This window comes from Anser anser, assembly GCF_964211835.1.
Source record: "Anser anser genome assembly, chromosome: 11".
In the NCBI taxonomy this organism is placed as follows: domain Eukaryota; kingdom Metazoa; phylum Chordata; class Aves; order Anseriformes; family Anatidae; genus Anser; species Anser anser.
Genome location: NC_139732.1, coordinates 15,860,126 through 15,884,474, shown reverse-complemented (window position 1 = coordinate 15,884,474; position 24,349 = coordinate 15,860,126). Strand labels below are relative to the sequence as shown.

Below are 24,349 nucleotides of genomic sequence, written 5' to 3'. Positions count from 1 at the left end.
GCAAAGAAAAGGCTCCTAGTAGATCTGTGAATGATTCTCTTGCACTTTCTTTTTAAGAATGTCTTCCATTTTAGCTCAACAACCATGAAGTCAGTACTTCCTGTAAGAAACAAGAATAATTTAAAATAGCTTCTAACGGAGCAAAAATAATTCAGTTAGATATACTGGAAATGAAGAAAATATGGAAAAAATACAATTCAGAGATAAGAAAGCTGCATTCCAATTCGTGTAAACTTGCAATTAATAAGCCAACATTTTTATGTACAGTATCTGGCATGTTGCATTGCAAAGAAATTAGTGTATAAAAATAAATGGGAAAATAGGAAAAACTTGGATATGCCTAGCAAATCATAATTTGAGTGATAATTATTATATTAACGTACCATTGTTTGCCAAACTTGAGCAGGGTATTTTTATGAAGGTCAACTGGCCTTGTTAGCATTCTGAACACAATACACCTTGTTTTAATAGGTCTAAGCACACTTATCAAATGTGAGTGTACCTAAAATATTTTAACAGACCATAGGAGCAACTTTTCAGTTGCTTTCTTTCACGAGATTGGTATTATGTGTTCAGTGCTCTGAAGATAGCTCTGAAGAATGTAGACAACTTTAATCCAAAATGTGGGAGACAGATTGGAGGGGAAATTGAATTGTAAGACTGTTTTAAAACCATCTTATTTTCAAATATTGGGGCAAAATTTTCCTTCATGTTCTCTTTTGCACATTGAACTAAAGAGGGTCTTCTGTGTTTTCTGACTCTGTATTGTTAAAAGAAAGATTTAAGCTTATGACTAGTAGTTTTCTTTAATTTATTATTTTTCATCTTCTTCCTCTTTCACATAAGCTGCTTTCTTTTGAAAAGCCTTATATTGTTTGCCATACACTTTTGTGAACTGTTCCTGTGCCTTTTACCAAATACTGGGATGTTGATTAATGGATTGAACTTCTTCCATTAAATACAAAACTTACTGGAAATAGAAGATGAAAAGGACAGTTTTACACAAATTAATTCCAGAATGATTATTGATTAGAAATGTTATTCACTATTTGCTTCATCATTTTATATTCATAAGAAGTTGGTTATTCTTGCTGTTCTTGAAAAATAAATATTCATGTTCACAGTTTTGATAAATGTAACACAGATTTTAACTGCCCTAAGACAATGTTTTCGTAGTCATTCCATTATCTATGTAAATTTTTCATATTGAAAACTAATAATACTTATTTACGTTAGAAATAGGAGGCACTAATTTGATAATGCTTGATAACAAAAGTTACTCTAGATGATAATCATGTTGTTTGCTTCTATTAGCAAATACCAAATGCCATTAGGAGAACCCAAAGCACGACTATTAAAATCCTTTTATATGCTTCCTGTACTGAAGAGGTGTTGTCCCACTAAAAATAGATCTTTGTGTCACTGTAAAAAGTTATGGGCTTTGTCTTCTTGGTACATTGAATTTTAATTATTTCAATTATTTGTATATAGCATAAAAGCCACTTTTGAGAACTTTGTTCTGTACGTAAATCCTCCATTAAAATCCTTAAAATTAAAAATTAAAATCCTTTTAGCATTGTCACTCTTTAGGAGAGTATGGTAGCCTCAACAAAAATTCAGTAACTTTCTGTGAGGCATTCTGGTCAAACAGACTTCAATAGGTCTACTGAACAATGAGTCTTACTGATTTTAGGGCTTAGGCAAGATGCAAAATTGGCACATCCAGAAATCACACTGGTTTCTGAACCTTTTTATTGTTTTAAGCATGGACTAACAAAGATTCTGTAATTGTCTGTAAGGTTTGTTAAACCAAAATTTACATTTAGAAGTAATAAATTGCTGACCATGAAATGTCTTGGCACAATATTCATAGATGCTCATTTTTTCAGACATCATCACAGCTTCTTAGGAGGAGGTCCTGAGCTGTGGAAAACTCTGAGAATTTTCAGTTCTCTTGATCTCAGTTGATGTTGTCCTCCAAATCCTGTCCTTGCCTAAGAGGCTTGCAGCATGTTCCAGAGCACATCTGAATCCCAGGTAATTATCTTATTGCTCCTTGAAACTCTTGGATATTTCCATGTCCTTCCCACTTTTCATCAGGATAAAACTGACTTTTAACTTTTCTAAGAAAGAGAAAACTTTGGTTTCAATATTTCCCTCATTCAGCTCCGCATAATTTAGAAATAGGATAAATATCCTCCAATGGTGAATACCATATTGGCTATTTGCATATCTCCTTTTTTTTTTTCTTTATTGCACCACAATTAGTCAAATCTTCAATTTCTGTGAAGTCCTGTAGTAAAAAATGAGTTTTATTCTCCCTTTTTTCTTTTCAATTTTGCAAGGCTGTAGGAAACTGGCAAGCATTCTGGGATTTTTTAAATAAGTTGCACTTATCAAACATTTTACTGTTTTGACATGTGCTGATATTGTCCGCATATATTTTTAATGACAAGTTATGTCAAGCTGCATCTGCTTTAATCTCATGTATTTTGGCAGTTCCTTAACTGGATGACTTTTACTACACCAGGTTGTCATAAAAGCAATTCCTTTCGTTTTCTTCTTTAACTGACAAAAACATAAGTGTCTTTACATTTTTAATGACAAACAGGGTTTCTGCATTCAGAAAAATGAAAAAAAGCTTTTTGAAAAAATCAATGCAGTACACATTTGTACACTCCTTCTGTCGTAACTAAAGAAAAATTGTACAGACAAGGACATCAGTGTAGTTCCTTCAAGGTTTTGTACCCATCACTTGCTTTTGAAAATCTTGTCACAATAAACTTGCATGTACTTGACCATAATGGGTGTTCCTCCATGGTAGGAATATCCCTTTACATAAAAGGGATTCTTCCAAAAATCAAATGAAAAATATATGATCTGAAAAAGAGGTAAATATCAACTAGGAAATGTACTGTGTTGTTGCCTCCTGTCAAGGGGGTGAAAACTGACTCTACAGCGCATCTTGATTATTAACCAAAAAAAAAAAAAAAAAAGTTTAAAGTGTACAGTACAGAAGGAAGGCTGGATAAGTTCTTAATTCTGCAAATCACTGTTCTAAAAGGTTCTTTCTAACTACAGCTTCTTCCCTATATTAATAAGAAAACACAAATTTAAGTCTGTGGTAGTTGTTAAAGATAATTAAGGTTTGTTTTCTTTTTGCAAGGCATAATAGTTTGCATGGAAAATAATTGCAATATAGATATAGTAATGAACTCAAACTATTGAATCTAACTTTTTTTTAGTAAAAAGGTGATGTAAAATGTTTTTTGAATTAAAGGGAATTATGCTAATTTCTGAAAATAAATCCTGTGAAAGATGTTCTCTTTCAATATTTATTACTATGACAGGTTTCACATTCTTTTCTTTTGGAAAACGCTTCACTATATATTTTTGTTTAATAATAAAGAGGTAGGTTTTTTTGTTTGTTTCCTTTTTTAATTTGGATTTGTAGAATATTTTAAGGAAGTAGACATTTGCATTTCTTTAACTTTTTAAATGAGATTGTGAGAGAACAAGCTAAATCATATTACTCTTTCAACCCTTCCACTGCGTGTCTACTCTACTGAAATATTTGCTAGCAAGATCTCTCACTTTCTAAAACATTTTTAGCATTGGAAGAAAAAAAAAAATATATATATATATATGGAATCATGTATGTGGCAGTCATAATCTCTAGTCATGCAGATAAGCATGTAAGTTTCTCCCAAAATGTTTTCTGAATGCACTGATGAACAGAGTTGCATTTCTTCAGTAAGTTACTTTCCTCACAGTTAAACTATTCTTGACCTCAAATGTAGTCTAATTGAATGCACCAAGCTTGAGTGATTTTTTTTGAACTTGCTCCAGTCCCTACTGAATTTGACAAGAGGCTGTCCCACCTGCAGACCCAATATTGACTTTTTCTTTAATTAGTCCTACACTGTAAAGGATACATCTTATATACTGCCTTTGAAGATTGTACCCAGCCTTTAGCTGAGGCCATATTAGCCTCTGCTTCTGGGGGAAAAAAAAAAAAAAAAGTGTTATAGCTGCTTCCTTAGCTATCTGTTTGCCTGAAAAAGCAAAAATAGAATTACTTGCTTCTTTCATATTTTAGGTACTTGGTATCTGTAACAGCAGCAATTAGGTAGCAGTTATGGCTACTGCCATAAGCATCAGGTAGATGCTGGAATAATTAATTGATTATTATCTCCCAGCTGTTATTCAGAGCGACTGCATCCCACATGTAGAAACAGTGTCTTGTCTCCCAGTACATCCAGAAGCTCCTGGATACAAAAATCATTTTTCATTGGAATACAAGCATTGTTCAGATGCACATTTCTTGGCTGTTAAAGAGCACAGAAAGGGTATTGGCTGTGTCTTTCAGGCTTTCTGTGTCAGCGCAGAATCTCCATCTACTCACTTGTGCATCTCAAGGGGGATTGGCTGCTGCCCAGAGGTGAACACAATATTGTGTCCATGCATCCAAGCTTCTAGTTTTTAGGCCTTACTTCTTGCTCCTGGAAACTGGATAAAAAGCAGAATTAAAACTTTTCTATTTTTCTCATTAGAGGCTGGCATGCATCTGAATGCAAATAGCTGATTGTCCTGTTTTGGGGGAACTTTGGTTTTATTTCATACTCTCCTATCTTCACAACACCAGTAGATTGCTTTCCTGTAGCTGCAAGCTGATAATTTCATCCTGTCATGTTGTCTCCTCTACCCATGCCTGCTTGCCACTCACTGGCCAAGATAAGTGCAGAATGTCTGTTGAAAATGAAGTGTCTGTTCCATCAGTGCCATTCTGAAATCCCTAAATGGTTGTGTCCCCATAGAAAGAGTGTGGGGCTCTGATCATCCACCAACCAATGAATGGCATTAAGGCTGCTCATTCATTCAGTTAACTTTGTACTTCTAACTAATAATTGATTCCAAAGAAGATAAGAACTGCCTGAATTAGATATATACTACTTTTGGTTATAGAAAGGGGATTGGACTAGGGGTACTCATATGTATTCCACATGGACCTTAAAGGTTTTTGTGGTACTCTCTAGCCTGGCAGCTCACTCAAGTGACAGTCGTCCTAACAGTTTGGCTGTTTAAGCTGCGAATTCTCCTTTTGTGAGGCATTTGGTTGCCAATCATTCAACTATGTTTATTTTCAAGAAGAGTAATGTTGGATCATATATTAACATGCTATTTTTAAAACCAAAGACTAAGATAAAGAAGTAATGGCAACTACATTATTTACTAAGTAACTAGACAGCTACTAGTATTATTATAACCAGTGTGAAGTCAAAAGACAAACAGGCCAGTTTGTTCCCTTCACCTCTGTTATGTAAAACATGACATTGCAAACCACCCAGTTCTAGACACAGCCTTCAGCTTCTGTCTCCTCTTGTTCATTTCTCTAGAATACTTTCCTTAATATAATATTTCTTTATGTGTTACAAATGTACTGTGTATTGCTTCTCATCTTGCTGTTGGTGCTGAGCTCTTTGTTGTGAGTTGTGATAACCCATATTAATGTCTTAAAAACTAAATATAGCAGTCAATCAAATTTACCAGATGGGCAGATGGGAATATCCATGTCAATTCATGGTTCAGCTTCAGCTGAGTCTGGTTATTATTATAAATTGCTCTTTGTAATCTTTTCTCAGTTTCATCTCATACCAGTCCCTGCTTAACTTCCATATTCCCCTTCTCCATACAGTGACAATATTCCTTGCCTTCATTAAATTAGTGTCTCCTCTGAATGCTGAATTCAGTGTTTTGTAAATAACTGCCAATAAATTAGTTCCTTTTTTGTATCTCCTGATGCCTTAGGGCAAGGATAATCTTAGATTTTTGCAAACAAAAAGAGACTACAGGTAGTATAACTGAAGGTGAACCATAATGTATAATCTCATAGTTCTTATCCTCCTGTTAATAGACAGGAAACAGCAATATGCTACACTAATGTGGTAATAATTGCATCAGAACATCATATCATTACTGATTTTACAGTGATAAAAGTAAATATATAAAAATACTGCTTTTGTTAGCATTGTAATTTATTTTAAAAACATTTCTTTTGAAAGGAATTGCATGAGAAATCGCAGATATATTAGAATACAAGGTTGCAGCCTTATAAGGAGGCAGTGTAGTTCACACACAGGTTTAATCTAATGTAGTATAATATACATATTATGTATTTTTTTATATAGTCCTGAGAGTATGCTGAAATCTGTACAGAACTCTGATCATGACACCAGACCATTGCCCAAGAAGCTTTAGATTCGGGTTGTATGAAGACACTGTCAATTCAGTGTGTTAGTTACATATATAAAAATCAATGCTGTAGACAAACTGTTTTTTTCTCTCTCTCCAGAGACTAGGGATGAAAATATAAAGATTGTGAGAGTTCGCCCCCCTCCTTTCCCCTTTCCTTTTGGGGAAAAAAAAAAGTATAATTTTTCCAGCTGATGTTTTATACTGTGATACGTAGCCTCATCTGTGTCAAATAATATAAAGTTGCATGATGTAATTATGTGACTTGCATTGAGTTATGTCAGTATGACACATCAGACAGGAAACCTGGTTTAAAAGACCTGCTTTCTTGAAAACTGCAGATAGTTTTCTGAAAGCAGAAAGCAGTTGGTAATGGCTGCCCCAGGTAACAGCATCAGGCCTGACATTCTTCAGTATATTTATTATTGATTTGGTGCATGGGTTGGTGAATGCTGTTGATAACAGAAAATTACTTAGGTTAAAGTAAACCTCGCAGAAGAGTAACATTTCCTGAAGGATCAGGTCAAACTGGATGACTGGATAACATGGTGGTGATGAGATGTTGATAAAGTTAAATGTATAACCGTAATACTTTAACATAGAAGGTAAATAATCTCCTGCAACATGGTTTAACTTTTTAATACACTGCTGGGTTCAGAATTGGACAATACTGCTGTGATCTTACTAAAAATGTATCTAAATTTCCATATAGATCACACTTCTGCTACTGCTGAAGTTGATGAATTCTCAATGATGGCTCAAAGCTAAAAAGAACTGGAAATATTGTTAATAAAAATAGTAGGTGATGCTGAGCATCTTCTAGGAAGCTTTTTGATTTTTCCAATTGATATGATTTTGCTATGCAGTTCCCTGTTGCTTGCTTCCATGTCATATGTTATCCTCAAAAAGGCTTCCTACTCTGCTGCTGTGTTGTCACTATTCCAGAAGACCAGAGTATTGAGCTCAGACAAGGGGAAAACTAGCAGAAAATGACAAAGATTTTTAACCTACAGTCCACATTTTCATCTTCAACATCTCTTAGAACTCTTAAAATATATATAGTGAAAACTTATGCATGGTCTCTACTAAACGGTTGAGAGAAATTTATCATAAAGAAACCTCAATGTAATCTTCCAACAATTTCATGCAAGCCAATGATTGTCTTCTGGAATTTGTATTCATGGTCATCGACATGCCTGCAAATGATTGTCAAGGCTGTGCAAATTAAGCACATAAATATGGCTTATTCTGTGTTTAGTTCTATTAACATTTTTATGTTGATTGTTAACATAATTTGCTACACAAGAATGAAGATTTGTTGTATTTGATCGTCTCTTTGGTTTAGAAATAAAACAAGCAGAAATAATGCTATCCATATACTGTTAACAATGAATAGGACATCACTGATGGCAATGTATTAAGTGATTATATTAAGTAAGCTCAAAATACTATGTACATTAATCTTAAGTTTGTATTTTGGACTGAAATGAGATAAAATGGAGTAAAAGGATGGTTGAATTTCATCTGATCTTATTTTAGTAGAAGGTGAGAAAAATCAATGTAACAAAGATGTAGAAAGGATATGGAAAGCATTGAAAGATAAATGAAGGTATTTCATCTAGCAGTGAATATACTATGACAAAAAAAAATGATCCAATGTAGATGAAAAATAAAGAGTCAGAAAGATCTATCTTACATCTATAAGGTGTAAAATATCCGGACCAAAGGAGAAGTATAAAGATTAAAGACAAATAAGTGTAAAAATACCTGATAAGAAATACAAAGGTGGAGAATAAAAAGGAAAGTGCTGGAGGTTAGGATAAATAAAATATGTTTGAAGTGCCTAAAGGAACAAGATGATGTTGAAGGAGACTGTAAGTAACTGTGAAAATAGTTGAGAAATGCATTTTATGAAGAACATATACAATAAAAATCATGCATAAACCAAAATACACTAATCATTTAAAAATCAAGCCTGGGTTTATAACTGAATATGTGCAAATAGGAAAATTCATATTTGGCTTTTTTTCTCTAAGTTTTTTTTCTAATTTTTTTCAGTCTTTAAGTTCTTCCAGCTGTTAAGGTGCCTGGCTTGAGATCTGATTTTTTTTAATTCATCCATTCAGCAGAATGACATTCACAAGAAGAAAGAATTGGAACACAGCAGGAACGATCAGGGGTGATGCAGTTGGCAAGTCATTTTGTTTGCTTTATCATTTGCAATGGGTGATTAGTATCAGATGCAAGAAGAAATAACTGCTGAATCAACAAAGATGTAATCAGGTCCTTATTTGTAGAACAATTTGTAGTGGATAAAGGGGTTGGCAACTTTAATCTTGGCTGTGCTTTAAAGTTCAACTGCTTTGTTTCCCTCTGAAATGGATTAGAGGTGCTCATACGGGCAGCTACCATGCCAGAACCAGGAGACTAGCTTTGTGGCTTTAACTGCTCCAGCTTTTTTTGTAAGCACATCTGACTGTATGAAGATGCAAAAGACATAAATAAGGTATTAAAATATCTGAGGATAGACAGATCTGAAGTAGGATAACAAAGGAGGCAGTTTCATATAGAAAGTATTTAAGTGTTTTCTCTTTTTCCTTATTGTTTTGTTCTATTCTTTGAATAGAATGCTGAAAACATGCTGAACATGCTGAAAAGTTTTTGGAAAATTAATCAGCAAAGTGCAATCATCTAAATTTATTTTTATTGATTTCAGTAATTCAGGGCAACATATGATATTAAGTCACGCTTTACAAAATAGTCTGGATAGATTTTCAAAGACAAATAGTTATAAAGCAAAGGTGCAATCCACTCAGTTAAGGCTGGATGTGTGACAGAGAACAGAAATTTCAGTAGAACATATGCATGGGGAGAGTGAGAGAGAGATTTTCAACCCTCAAATTCCACAGGTTTAAGCAAACTGCTTGAAATTTCTGTATACAAGTTTCTCAGAGTTTGTTACTACACAAAATTATAAATAGTGCTTAGACCGTAAATGCAAAGAGCTTTACTTGTTAGGAGCATCTTAATAGACTCATGTGAAATTAGATGATAGCTATGAAAAAGTCCATGCTGCATTTTTTGTTTAAGTGTGTTACTTACTGCTTTTTTGCACAAAACATTGATGTAATCCAGGTTGTCAGAATGCTTCCACATTTCTACCTAGTTAGTGTGAGTTGTTTGAATTGAAAAAAAACAAAAAAAAAGCTAGGAGGGAGAATAATAATTGATAATATCTTGCAGTACTGAGAATCCTTTTACAGACTGTACATGAACCATGACCAAAAAAAAAAAAAAAATCTGGAAAAAAAATCAATGTGCTAATTTTATTATGAAAATTTTCTCCAAATTTAACTGTTCTATTTAATGAAGTTTTACTTTATAATTCTTAAATAATTTTTATGACTTGAGTGGCATAATATCAGAGAGAGCTGGAAAAATGGGTAAGATTCCCCATTTATTACCATGAATAAGCATATTATATTAATAGAGTTTTTAAGATAAGTGGGTTTTGTTTATTTCTTAAGCCAAGTAGTCTGAAAGCACCAGATTCCCTACTGTAGGCTTTATGGCATAAGACAAAGTAAATTAAGGGCAGCTTTCATTTGGGGATTTAAGGAATCTTTTGGGAATCATTAGTTTTGATTGCTCCTATTTGTTCTTATTAATGAAATTTCACTAGATGGCACTGAATACAACTTTTCCATAGATTGAGCATGTTCATCCAAGTGTACTTCCTGCCCCCGAGATGTTTCAGGACACTGATCTATATAAAGTCTATGAAAATATATAGTTTATAATAATAATACTGTTATTTTTAGACAGGCAAGTTTGTGTCTTTAAGAGAAATGAATGTTCTTGTAATTCCTTTTCTTTTTTTCTCCTTTTTTTTAACTGCTTAATTTATATGGAATCATCCTTATGCTAAAATAGGCAAAACCATGCAAACCCATGAGAAAACATGTTCTTGGAGTTTTGATAGTCTTTGCACTTAATATGGCTTTTCTAGATTTTGATCAAGCTGAGAGTTACTAGATTTTTTTCCTTGTAGCTATAAACCATGTTTCAGGCCTTACTCAGAGCTAAAATACTTGATTTTACAAACTGTGGGTTTCATGCTTTGCAGCCTCTACTTGTGTAGACTGGCTTTTGTTATGATGCATCTTCTGACAAGCTGCTGAAATAAAGATCCTTACAAGGGTGGGGGAAAAAAAAAAATAATAAGTAAATTGCTTCTTTTGTAACTTATAATTGCAGATATGGGTACTTAGATTTTCTAAATCCAGTTAGTTAACTTAGAAAATTCAAGTACTTGAGGAGCTGAACATGAGCTCTCTGCATCATGTTATGATTATTGCCTAGAAGAAATCACACTAAACTTTCATTTTCAATATAATTATCTTCTTTTAGAATCCACTACAATTGGCAAGAAAACAAGCAGAATGTACTGAAAGTACCATACCTGTACAAGGAGAGAGTTTGTCTGGTAAGCCAGGACTGCATGGTATTGATGTATGTCTTCCCAGCAACCTATCCAAAACTTTCCTTACCTTTTCTGATCTTTGACTTCAATTTACTTGGGAGCTAGACTTTCCATAAATGTCAATTGAAAAGATTAAAGAATTAATAGACATGAGAAGAACAACCTCTATTTGCTAGGAGTCTATTCTAACTGAAATAATCTTGTTAACAGTTAACTAAACTTCATCTTAAGTTATCTTAAGTTAACTTAAACTTCATTTGCTTATGCCACATCTTAACAGTGAAAGAAAGAATATTTTAGCCATCTCACTTGGGCATGTTTCATTAACAGAATACTCAAAACCCTGTTTAAATAGAAATCCGTACAAATTATGATATTGGATTCAGTTGATATGAGATTATATATATATATATGTATATAATTTGCAGAGGGAATCAGGTCTTAAATTTGAGCTAAGGAAAAAAAAAAACATGACTTTTTGCTCTAGTAAAAGGTAGGCACATTGTTCTCGTATTCACAGTTGTTTGACACAGTAGTAGTTTGTTTTGCTTTGAAATCAAATTAATTGTCCTGTGCTATCCCGGTTATGTGATCACCAGATAAGTCAGTTTGTTTTGATTACCACTCTGAAGGTAATTAAAAGATAATCACTGTGTCACAAACATAAGTACCCAATCCAGCTGAGTAAGAAGCATAGGAACCCATTGAATGATAGCTATGTACTTTTGTATCAACATCTGCCAGAGTCCTGCCCTCGCCCCATATTTTTTCTTAACCCCTTAGGTTCTTTTGGTATCCTTAATACAACAGAACTGGGAGTGTGGTGTAGAAAAATAGTAAGAAGTTTCCAGTTTTCTGCAGCTATGAACTTCCGTATTTCTTATGTAAGTGTCCAAATATTTTGCAGCTAATATATCAGCTGTATGTGGCATAATGCCTGCTTTGGGTAGTGGTAACAAAGTGCAAAGGACAAGATGACCCAAAAAAAAAAAAAAAAAAGTAAACAACAGCCAAATAATTCTCTCTATCCTATCCTGCAAGTGGAATGAACACCTCTAGAAGTCAGTGAGGACTTTTCTTTATTTTGAAGTATTGCAGAACTACATAGTGTACAGCAAATAAATACATCTCACAGACACTTCCAGCTGACAATGGTTAGTCAGTTGAAAAGACATGGCTAAAGCTCTCTGTGCATCCAGATAAGCTCATTTGACTATGGTGGCATTCTTCCCAATTCCCTGATTAGGTCATTGTTTAATCTACTTTTTAGTATTTTACTGTAACTCCGGCTATAAAATCTGCTGGGAGTGGGCAGTTGTTTGAGCACATGCTGTCCATTGAAGGTCCTTTACAGGCCACTGAAATACAAACTCTAATATGCCCAGATTATTCTCACACACCAAATTTAATTAGGTGATCCAAAGAAAATAATGGAATTACTATATAAAATACAAGTAGATATATCATTAGTGACCATATGCTGTAGGGAATTGTCCTAAATGGACTGAGAAACTGTAGCTGAATAAATTTATTTTTCATTCTTATGAAGAATGATGCTGTGTCTCCGAGAGAGTTAAATAATAAGAGATTAAATAATAATGGAACATCAAGTAAAGAGGGAAATGGGAACATTACTGACATAAGGAAGTACTAATTCCACCTCAGCCTGAAATTATCATTCATTCTACATTTTTGAACAGTGAAATTTTAGGGATAAATAGTAAATCTTTCAAAAAGACCTTTCAAATATATCCAAAGGTTGGAAAGCAACAAACAGTTACCAGATGCACGAATTTCCTTGGTTTCTTCTTTTTTCTTTTTATGTTGTAACATTGGCTGTGTAGTATCCTACTTATCTTTGCTTGTGAATATGCAGGGGTTGCAAAGCTTATTATGTTTGCAAGAGTGCCTTGAGAAATATGACGAGGTTTAGTGAAAGAGCTGTGTTCCTTTTATTTCAAACTGGACCACTGTTTGTACTACTATTATCACCTGCTAGATGTATTCTTTCTGTCCCTGTATTTCATTAAATAGGGATAGAGAAAATCCTATGTAATTTTAATATGTACTGTAAGTACTTTTAAAACTTCTGTATTTACATGTAGAATGCTGACCAACTAACTCTGTTGTGCTAGTCTTCATGGCCAATGCGAATTTTAGGAAATGTTTTGTCATCTACTTCCAGTGGCATCCTATTACCTCCTGAAACAATTAAGATAGTCAGTTACACACAACCCCAGTAAAAGTATTAGAATATTTCAAGTCTTTGATAATAAATTTACTTTGGCCAATAGTCAAGTAATTTACTAATATATTCTAGAGAATGCCGTTAGATGAATTATAAGAAATTGGATATATTGCTTTCAGTGACTGGCTCAGAAGGACACTGAGAAATAGGCTGCCTAAAACAGAAGTTCAAGGAGTTTGTTTCTAAATGACTGTGGGTGTCCACCACTGTAATTATACATTTAGAAACTGACTGAATTTTTTAGTTCAACCACAAAATAATTAGTTTGCTAACCCTTCCATTATTTTTTATGTAACAGACAGAATCTGTTTCCAGGATAGGTTTATAAATATTCTGACAGGTAAAAGAGAGATTGAATATTACCTTTCATCCAAACATAAAAGTAGTAACCATATTCTCTGATCTTTCCCATATCGTGAGTGAGTGGCTCCTTTTCTGGAGAACAGACTAGTTTACAACCCACTCATTGCTCTCCAGAGGCCATACAGGACATAGGAAAATAGTATCAATGAAGGTAGCTGCTGCTGTACTTTTGTCAGCCCTGTCACCAATAAAAATGCTGGGAGGCAACAGGAGTACCAAAGCTTAGAGTCTGTGAAAAATATTCTGGAGATTAAATATTTCTTTGATGTACCTGGCTTCAGCAACATCCCATGGTCTTGGCAAAGACATAAATCAAAGAGCTCTAACAAAGTCAAAGATGCAAACTTAACTGCACTGAAGAGGATTCTCTGGCTGATTTGAAGGAATAATATTTAGTGTGGGAACAAATTCTAGAAAAAGAAATAGAACTGAAGAAGAAAAAAAGAAAGCAGGGCAACAGAAAGCTACCTCCAGATTTCAAACCTAATAACACTTCAAACATAATAACAAACTTACATTTCCTAGGCCAGCAACATGATTTTGCTAGAATGCTTTGCAGGGCATAACACAAGTTGTCTTTAGTAAATGGAAGGTTAATAGACCCTCAGTCAGACAATTGGTCCTCTTAATCTGAAGTTTCAGAAGATTTTAGGTGAAAAATGGAGTTTAAATACACAATGCTGATATTGACAGTATGGCTGTAAATCGGGGGTGAGAAATGCCTCTGCTTTCCAATAAGCTACATACATTTGGAACCCATTACATTTACAGAAGTATTAGGACTTAATACTAGTGATGTTTGTGTTGCATGTGAGAGGAATGCAGTTAGAGGTATGTTGTGCTCCAAGAAAATTCTTAATCCAAAATTTTTCTGGTCTGGCTTATTCAAGTAAGTCTTTCAGCACGCAGATACATACTGGTATGACTCTTCTAAAATGGATTAAAATGCATATCTAAACTGCTTCTGCCAAATTCAGCATACTCCTTGTTCTTGCTCCACTGACCAATCCAATTAAACAAAAGATAGAAGTTTTCATATTGGATCTGACATTCATTATGTCTTATTACAGAAATGTTAGCACCTAAGTGGGAGTCAGGAGACAGTAATATTTTTTTCTAGAACTGAACTGTAATATGTAGTGTTAACCACCTTGTGACCCAAAGAGCAGATGTAATCACCATTTACACTGATGGAAGCTGCATGATCTAGAAAAAGTCACAAACAACTCTTTGATTTCATTTGAAATATCACAACTTGGCAGAGCTGCTTTGTTAATTACTGGTCCATAACTTTGTTGCTCTGGCCAGTTCAGGAGGTGCCAGCACTGGAGAATTCACTCTAGAAAAGATTTTCATTGGATAAATTGGATTTGGAAACAGGCTATTACGATTAAATAATGGATAAATATTTGCTCCTACTTACTCAAATGCATTAATGTGTAATCTGGGTTTATTTAATTCATTCATGTCAGAAAATTGATAAATGGTATTTTAGCTACTTTTGGATGCCTGTGACTGTAAAATTTTGTCCCTTATGAACTCTAAATACAGTGGAACATAATTTTTCATATGATTTCAATGGAACTAAGATTTACACCTCAATAGCTTTGCAACATTGCAATATTTAATTAAATAACACGTGTGGAGTTACATGCATTGTCTATAAAAGCTGAACATAAACTAATAACAGAAAGCTACTAGCCCACTGGATGCATTTTCATGTCTGAGGAGTACATAAAAGGATTTGCCACAATGCATATTATACTACTTGAGTCTTAGAAGACATCTGACTCAGACTCTCAGGCCTAAAAGGATTAAATTTGTCCCTTTTTTATAGTACTTACAGTACATAAAGAAAAGTTCTTTTAAAGTGCTGTAGCTAGCTGTAGTTCCCTGATTCTGAACCTAGTTTTGAATCCAGCCTACACAGTGCTCCAAAATGGATTAATTTATAAATATTTGCATAAGGAACAGCAACATTGAACACTCTGTACCTGCTCAGTACTGAAGTCAGGGAGAGATGCTACAACTCTTTTAGTCTCCCCAGAAAATAAACAAACTCACTATCTTCTACATGTCTGAGTAAATTTATAGGATTATTTAACATATTAACATTGAAGTGACACCAAAGGCGCTCTCCTTTCTTCTGTCTTGCTCTCCACTTTTCTTTTTCTGTATCTTTTGTCCCTTTGTATTGGAAATCATAAATTTATTTTCCATTTCAGGGTTGTTTGTAGATTTTGAAATGTAAGAGAAAACCAGTAATTGTTTCTGAGGACATTTGTAGACTAGCAGCTTTTCCATAACTCTGGTGATAGCTGAGGACCAGACTTAATGACTCTGTGCAGTCTCATGATCCCTTGGATCTGTTTACTAGAGGTCCTAGAGGTCGTTATTACAATGTCCTCTCCTCTTTTTACTTTTTATTTTTTTTCCCTCCATCTAAGGCTGCCAAGATTTATTTATTTTTTTTCCTTGTAGGAACCTCTCTAAAATTTGTGTTATGTCCCTTTCCCTAGCAGCTGGCACACAACGAACATAACCTTTTCTGCCTCATGCCCATTGACTTCAGTAGCCAGGTAAAGTTTCTCTGTAGAGGTGATCTGTCTTTTGTCAGTGCTATTTTGTGTGGCTTGCAGTTGAGGAAAGAGAAAATTTCCAAAGCAAAATAAACTGAAGAAAGATTACAACTACACATCATTAAAGTTTTCTTCTATCTTCTCTGTGTAACTATCTATTGGAGTAGTTACTAATATCTTTCTCCATACAGTGAAAGATGGGGAAACAGTGACTTGTGCAGCTAACAGTGCTGCAGGTGTGCTATTGCCAGCAGTGTAAAACTTGATCTTTGTCAATATGGAAAAAACAAAATAATCATCCTGATTTTTACAGGAAATTTGAACATGTGAATTTCCACACATCCTAAATTAATTCTGGATTTGATTTTAAATCCTTCATACCATCACAGGAACAGACTCTCCTTGCAGTTTCAAAATTACAAAAGGACTAACTATGCAGTAAACAACCTTGATATTCTCTCTCTCTCTGTACAACCTTCTAATGACTGTCATTGCTTTAGCTTCAAGAGGTTGTGTGATCTAATTAGGGCAAATTGAATAAGACTGCTTTTATGCTAACGCGTGAGAAAGTTAATTGAAATCAATCCATGTTCAGTGAAAATGCTAGAGACATCACTGATAATTTAAAGCAATTAAAAGATGTTGTCCTGAAGCAAGGCAGAAACATTAAGTCTAAGAGCCTGTTAAAAGAAAACTACCTAAAATATTTAAATGATATTATTCAGTTAAGATGGACTGGGGATAGCTGAAGCAGTTAGAAATCATAAAGCATAGAATCAGTCACATGTAATCTTCTTTGAGTTAGCTCAAGCCTTTTGTTTTTTGGAAAAAAATAGATCTTTTTAAAAATCACATTTGTGACATTTTGTGAACAGAGGTGTACTAATGATATGAGGCAGTAGGCTTGCAAATCTCCAGTTCTCATTTATGGGCCATTGTGCTTTAAGAAAACAGCAGGTATAGAATTTAAATTCAAATGTATTTTCAAATGTATTTGGATATATCTTTATATTACTTGTTCATAGAATGCAAAACTTTGTATTCGGTGGATGCGAATGTTATAGCTTTTATCAAATTCCTAAACAAAACAGCATAAAGAGGATAAGGGTTTTCGCTTCTTATGTCACCATCTCAATCAGTGTACCCATGCAAATTGCTCAGGAGATCAGAATTCAGAGCTTCACAGTTCTGCAGCATCTTTATTTAGAAGTTTCTTCTACCAGAAGAAATAAGATATAGGATAAAGAGTAAAATCCAAAAACACATTTGGAGTATCTGCAAAAGTTAATCTTCTTTTTATTTAGCCCCTTGAGCAGACATGATGAACTTGATTGTATTGCCTGCCAGCTCTAGCAGGACTTGTGATGTTCACTGGGAAAGTTTAGCTGCAATCACACATGCTGGCAATATTGAACAGACATGAAATTGTATTAAAGATTAGTTCTATAATAGAACCTATACCATAGATGCAGGCTGAAGATAGATAAAATTAATCTGCCAAATACAAGTAGTTATCTTTTATGATCTGTCACAGCTTGCACTTGCAGATTTTTTTTATAAATATTTATCTTGACCATTCTTAGCCATGGTTAAACATACGGAAGTTCAAAATGACTGATTCTGAGTCAATAGCACAGTGGATTATTATATTTTTAATTAAAATAAAATAAAAAAGAAGGCCCAGCAAGACTATAATTGTGATCACAGCTTTCTTTACTTATTGTATCACCAAGGGATCTTCAAATAAATATTTAAGCTCATTTTTACTTGTTATAAGCGTGTTCCATTCCCAGTCCCTGATTATCCATCCCTGGTTCAGTTTTTCATCCTGGTTCCTTAGTATGATTTATAGCATGTTCTACATGGCATGTGATGTGTTGCAGCTTTCCTCCCCTGGAGGGCATGGTGCATACCTGGCTTTCATCCACGCGTGCAGATTAGGCATGGCTAACACACAACAGAGGTAAGGGTGGATGCTGGAAGTTGTGTCTTCCATGTAGTGCACCTACAGGCAGTGTGGAAAGACCCCACACATTCATGTGTCTGACCTGGATGAGGGGATTGAGTGCACCCTCAGTAAGTTTGCAGATGACACTAAGTTAGGTGCGTGTATCGATCTGCTCGAGGGAAGGAAGGCTCTGCAGGAGGATCTGGATAGGCTGGACCGATGGGCTGAGGTCAACTGTATGAAGTTCAGCAAGGCCAAGTGCCGGGTCCTGCACCTGGGGCACAACAACCCCAAGCAGAGCTACAGGCTGGGAGATGAGTGGCTGGAAAGCTGCCTGGCCGAGAAGGACCTGGGAGTACTGGTTGATAGTCGGCTGAATATGAGCCAGCTGTGTGCTCACGTGGCCAAGAAGGCCAACGGCATCCTGGCCTGTATAAGAAGCAGTGTGGCCAGCAGGTCTAGGGAGGTGATTGTCCCCCTGTACTCGGCTCTGGTGAGGCCGCACCTCGAGTACTGTGTTCAGTTTTGGGCCCCTTGCTACAAGAAGGATGTCGAGGTGCTCGAGAGAGTCCAGAGGAGGGCAACAAAGCTGGTGAGGGGTCTGGAGAACAAGTCTTATGAGGAGCGGCTAAGGGAGCTGGGGTCGTTTAGCCTCGAGAAGAGGAGGCTCAGGGGCGACCTTATCGCTCTCTATAGGTACCTTAAAGGAGGCTGTAGAGAGGTGGGGATTGGTCTATTCTCCCATGTGCCTGGTGACAGGACGAGGGGGAATGGGCTAAAGTTGCGCCAGGGGAGGTTTAGGTTGGATGTTAGGAAGAACTTCTTTACCGAAAGGGTTATTAGGCATTGGAATGGGCTGCCCAGGGAGGTGGTTGAGTCTCCATCCCTGGAGGTCTTTAAAAGACGTTTAGATGTAGCCCTTAGTGATATGGTTTAGTGTAGGACTTGTTAGTTTAAGGGCAGAGGTTGGACTAGATGATCTTGGAGGTCTCTCCCAACCTAGACGATTCTGTGATTCTGTGATTCTATGTGTTTGGATCCCTCAGCATGGGATGGGAACATAACGTCTAAAAGATTTTACATTCTTGCTATGAAATACAGTCTTGGGGTATATATCAGACAATTTCTATTAAATGTGTCAGCTGTTTGCATTTGCATTCCTTCTCTTCATGTATACTATTGTCAGGCTGCAATAAATAAGGCCTGTGTACTATTCAGTATTTCTACTGCTGGTACTATTGGTGAGCTGCTTTTTTCCTTGAAGTGTTGGCTTCACCTTGTAATCTTGTGAAAGTTAATTTGAGTTGAAGTATTTCCCCCCCCCCCCCCCTTTTAATAGAGAGTATATTCTCATTCTTTTAACTGCAGAAAATAAGGTTAAACAAACAAACAATTAGTCCCTGAATGTTTGGTTCATTCAGGAATTATGAGTCATTATTGAGACTAGGCATCTGATGTTTTATGCCTTAATTATAAAACTTCCTCTGATATTATTTCTGGGGGAAAAAAAATAGAAAATTGAAAAACCAACTCTACCCACAAATAAATAAATAAAATAAAATAAATAAAAATCTCTGGACTTCTGTACCTATAGCATCTTTTAAAATTCCCGTGTTTTTAAATTTTTAACTTTTTCTAGCTTCAGAAACAAACAAAAATCTGTTTCTAGTCCTAATCTGAACATAGAAACTTAAACTAAACCAGCATTCTATAAGAGGATTATCTCTGTTCTCTGGACGAATATACTTTATGAGTTTTGAACAGTATTCGGTTAAGTGTAAGTTTAGCTGAACTGGTTTTCCCTTGTCCCTTCCTGTTAGTTATATATATCACCTCTAACAACTTTAGCTTTTATGCACTTGCACATTATGCTACAAACTCACTTTGAAAATGCCATGCCTTATTTCCTCTGCAAGATGTTTAATCAAAAATGACCCACAATTTCAAGCATGAATGCCTAACATCTTATTATTAACCACTACCTGGGACATTTTATAACATTCTAACCTCAGCTGGGATGTGGTTACAGAATCCAGGAGGCTACCAGTATTTTACAGTTTAGGTAACCTAACTCTTCTTAACATTTGGTATGAAACAGTATGGGGAAAGATATCCTGGTCTAAATATTTACTGTAGGAACATACCCTTGTTGTACCGTAAGATCCAAGAAAAGCACCTTTCTTCTATTTATTTCTTTAAATTTCCATGGCCAGGATATCTTGTTTGATTGGAATAAGTTTAAGTTTTTACATACTGTGAGTAGATTTTTTATATAGAGCAAGATTTTTGCTCTTGATCTAATTTGAAAACTCAAGAAATCAAGTAAGAGCCTGCCCAAAGAAGGTCTGGATTAATTCATTTTCCCTTCTTCTTTGACTTCTCAAGGGTTTCACTACAATTATACTTACCAGTTAGTTCACGAAATTTTCAGACACCTTTCATCATAGACCTTTCACTTCAATTTGAAGAGTACAGTAAGCTCTGGGCAAAATGATACTGTAACGATTGCCTTTTAATTTGTGTCACATGAACCAAACACAAATATCCAGAGCCAGCCTTTGTAATCTTGTGTGTCTAGCAAGTCTTACTAGTATGGGAAGAACAACTCTTAATTTTTTATTTTTTTTTTTAAGAAATGATTTTTTTAATGGAGTAATGTTTGAAAATTTGCTAAGGAGAAGCAATGACTGGGGCTAAAGAGTTTTTTCCTTTTTTTTTTTCTCTTTTCTTTTTCTCCCTATAAATCAATTTTCTCAAAGTCATTTAGAGATTGTTTTCCTTTTTGAAAGACTATGCTTTGAAGATTCATTTTTTTTTTAAGAATGCAGGTTATATCAGTGCTAGAATGATAGAAATTGTACCCAGACTATAAAACTAGTTTTATCTTAGGGTGCCTATGTCTTTGACTCAGTAACAGCAGGAGTCTTACCAGTGTTACAGGACAACCTGTTGATGTGAATGTCTGAGAGTATAAGGGCATGGACTTGTTAAAGCACTTCTCTAGTTCAGTAACAGTGGTAGCATTTCTGAAGTTTTTTTCAGGAATGGTTAGGCATGAAGTGCATCTGGCTTAGGTGCTTTGGAAGTTATATAAATATAGCTGAAGCTTCCTTTAAATGATAGCATGAGCTGAGCTGATAAAATGGTGGAAAAGTGTGATGAATTTGATTTTACTTTTCCTCTTGATGAGGGAATGGGGAATATTGTACAGATAACATATAAAGCAACAAAATGCAGGATCATTCCTGCCATTTTTTTACTCTGTTCTTTAGTACTGGGGTTTTGTCATACTGCTGGCTAACTAATTAAGGCTTCAGTATACAGCATTCTGCCATGGAAATAATCATGCTCATCTGAAGGTCATACTAAATTATGTGGGTCTTAGGTGCATAATGTCAAATTCTAACAATGCTATTTCAAGATAATGATATTGTTTAAAAATTGGAATGCACTTACAATGGGAAATAAGAATTTATTCCTGTATGGTGAGCAGGTAGCTTTTAAGAAGGTCATTTTTGTTTGTTTCTCTACAGAGACCCTCATTTGCAGAAAAAATACAGTTGGCTCTCTAAAACTTTGTCATTTATGAGTTGCAAAGTGGGATAGTTTGGTAATATACAGCCTGCAGTGCTTAAATTAAAATATATATATAATAAAAAATCTTGTGTGGCTATTGGTTACAGTGCTCTTGCAGCACTTTATAGATGAGTTAAATGTAGTGATACAGCTTTGACATGCAATGTAAAGCTGCTTGGATGAAATTCTGCTGAGTCATAGCTAAAGTTCATTTGATATTTTTGTCTGTACTGGATATTCATATCTGCACCATTATGCTAAACGGACTACAGAAAGATCTACTGCTGGTATCGGAGTTTTCTTTTTCTTACCTTCTTTTTGTTCTTTAAAATATATGTTACACATTTGTGTATTTTGGGTATTTTGCAATGCTTACTGCTTTTTAAATGTTAGTTTCTTTTTCATTCACTTTCAATTGAGCGCATATCACTTCATTATATTGTCCCTACTCTTAATATGTGTGTGAACGTTTTTTGTTTGTTTTTGTTTTTAATCTCCTGGATCATATTATTTAAATAATACTGAAAAAAATGTTGCTGCACACAGCCCTTGGGATTAAAACTAACTCTACAGCCATCAACACAAATCCCAAGAGAACAGCCTTCATACTTGGTGCTCCATCTATGATCTGTCCCGTGGGCATGCCTCGGGGAATTCTGAGGTCAGCTCTCTTAGGACTATAGGTAGGAAGTTGTGTGTCTAGATACAGGTTCAGGGAAAATATTAAACAGAATGTCCTTATCCATTGTAATCTGATGTCATTTCAGAAGCCAAATCTCTAATTCTTTTACACCATGTGCTGAATATTTTTTTTTTCCTGTTAAAAACACTAATATTGTTTTCCCTTTCATAAATGTAGTGATTTGAGATTTTTTATGAATTTCAACCATTGGCTGAAATAGAGAAAAAATATGTCCAATAAGTATTTTCAGATTGGACATGAGTTTGAGCTATGATTTATGTTTTGGGGGAATTTAGAATAGTATTTTTCTTCCAAACTGTATGATGATGTGTGGAAAAACTTTTTAAGTAGAATCACAGACGTTTCAAAGTTCCTAAGCCATTTAACCTAAAAATTATATTATTTTTGAGATTACTAATAAGAACAAAAAGCATCTTTGCTGACTACATTTTTTTTCTATTGCATTTCACTTTACTTTAAATATCACTTCTGTTTGCACTACACTGTTTGTTTTCCTAGTGAGTTTTCATGAAATTTCAGTCTTTCACCAGCTTTTTTTTTTTTTTCCTGTGAGATTTAAACAAGGTAAAACCACTCCCTGTGTACATGTTTAAATGAAAAGCTTCATAAAAGCGATATTGGCATTTATGGTATATGCTGAATCCATCTTTTTTAAGTATTTGCTGAAAAATGATAGAGAATTGAATGATAACATTAGTCAGGTGCTTATGTTTTGCTCATCAAAGCGCTTTCCATGAAAACAAAGCCACATGGAACCAGAATCACTGTGTTTAAAAGGCTGTTTGACTTCTGTTATATCAAAGATCTACCTATTTAGATAAAGTGGCAAGATGGTGTTTGGTTGTGGGAGATGATAACATTGAAAAAAATATCTTGAAACATTGCTTTAGACAGATTTTAAAATTTAGTCTTTTTTTACTTGACATAAATTCTAGTTGACTTAAATATGCTGCTTTGCACGCCAGGCTGTGTGTGATCGTTCTGAAGCATAACTGATTGATTGATGCCTATGTAGCTTTGGCATATCATGCATAGTCATTCAGTCCCTCTTGGACTGACACAATAATGCCACTTTATATATACAATTAGCTTGCTCTTTTCTCCTGGGATCAAAGTGTTATAGTGCTTCTGAGCATCTTGTTTTTATGTTATAAAGTTCGATTGGTCTTCACCTGTTGCCAGTTCATGGAGTGTGACCTATACTTTATTTAGAGTTGTCTTCTCACAGTGCTTCAGTAATCACACAAATGAAAATGAAATATGTTTTGATTTCTTCTGGAACCTATTAATGAAGAAAATGATTTTGTCTTTTCTTGTGGAATTTTTACGTTACACACTGGTAAAGAGCCTGAAAAGCAGGTAGCATCTTTCACATGAAAAGTTCCAGCAGTTTGTTCTTGCTTTCTAAAGGGGAAAAATCTAAAGTCATTCTGCTCTAGATTAACAAGAGGCCTTTTGCTATCAGTTTGTATTGCTTTAGAGTTTATTCCTAACAAGCTTTTGTCCTTGCAGTGTATAGCTATTAGCTGTCAGAAGCCATTTATGTAGCTTGTGATTTTAATCAATTCAGCGTGTCTGCTGAAAGTAATAAAACATCATTGAAATTCTGTTTTAAGGAACTTAATACACTAACTGCTTCCCATGTAACTACAGACAGCTAAACTGTAAGATATGGACACTCTATTGCTAAGCTTTCAAAAAAAAATTTGCACTGATATCCTTCGTTGCACTTTAACTTATAGATTAATAGACCTTTAAATTTGAAACCAGCTCATCACCTTGCATTAAATGAAACAAGCCTATTTTGGACTGCTTGTAATAAAGGGTCAAGATAATCTTAAAGGTAGATAAATTCTGGCTGGAACAGAAGAAAATTTCAAAAGTTATATTCATGGAAGCCCCAAGGTCTCCATCTCTAGGATTTCCTGTTCTATTTATCTCTTGGGCAGCAAAATTTACGTGCGGATACTTTGTGGTGGTTCTGGTACACCATAATCTTCCTTTTTAAATTTATGCAGGTGCTAAATCTGAACCTTGCCATAGGCAACCTAGAGGAGTGTCTCAGCTTGTAGATCACTGATCTTGAAAAAACTTGCAGAGAAAAAAAAAAAGCACATTTTCCTTATTATGTTTGGTTTGTTCTTGTTGTTATCACTTTGAGTTTATTAGTTGCATTGTACAGCTCACATCATGACAT

The 24,349-nt window shown here is 34.9% G+C and overlaps 1 protein-coding gene across 3 annotated transcripts in view; it reads left to right on the top strand.

Annotated features, from left to right (window-relative positions):
* Positions 1-24,349, top strand: part of LOC310879844 (uncharacterized protein) — a 796,982-nt gene that overhangs the window by 552,090 nt on the left and 220,543 nt on the right. For all 3 annotated transcript variants that reach the window (XR_014571147.1, XR_014571148.1, XM_083794781.1), the window contains exons 10-12: positions 1,890-2,037; positions 8,311-8,443; positions 10,663-10,738. The gene's annotated coding sequence lies outside the window, so the exon portion shown is untranslated. The remainder of the gene's footprint in view (positions 1-1,889; positions 2,038-8,310; positions 8,444-10,662; positions 10,739-24,349) is intronic.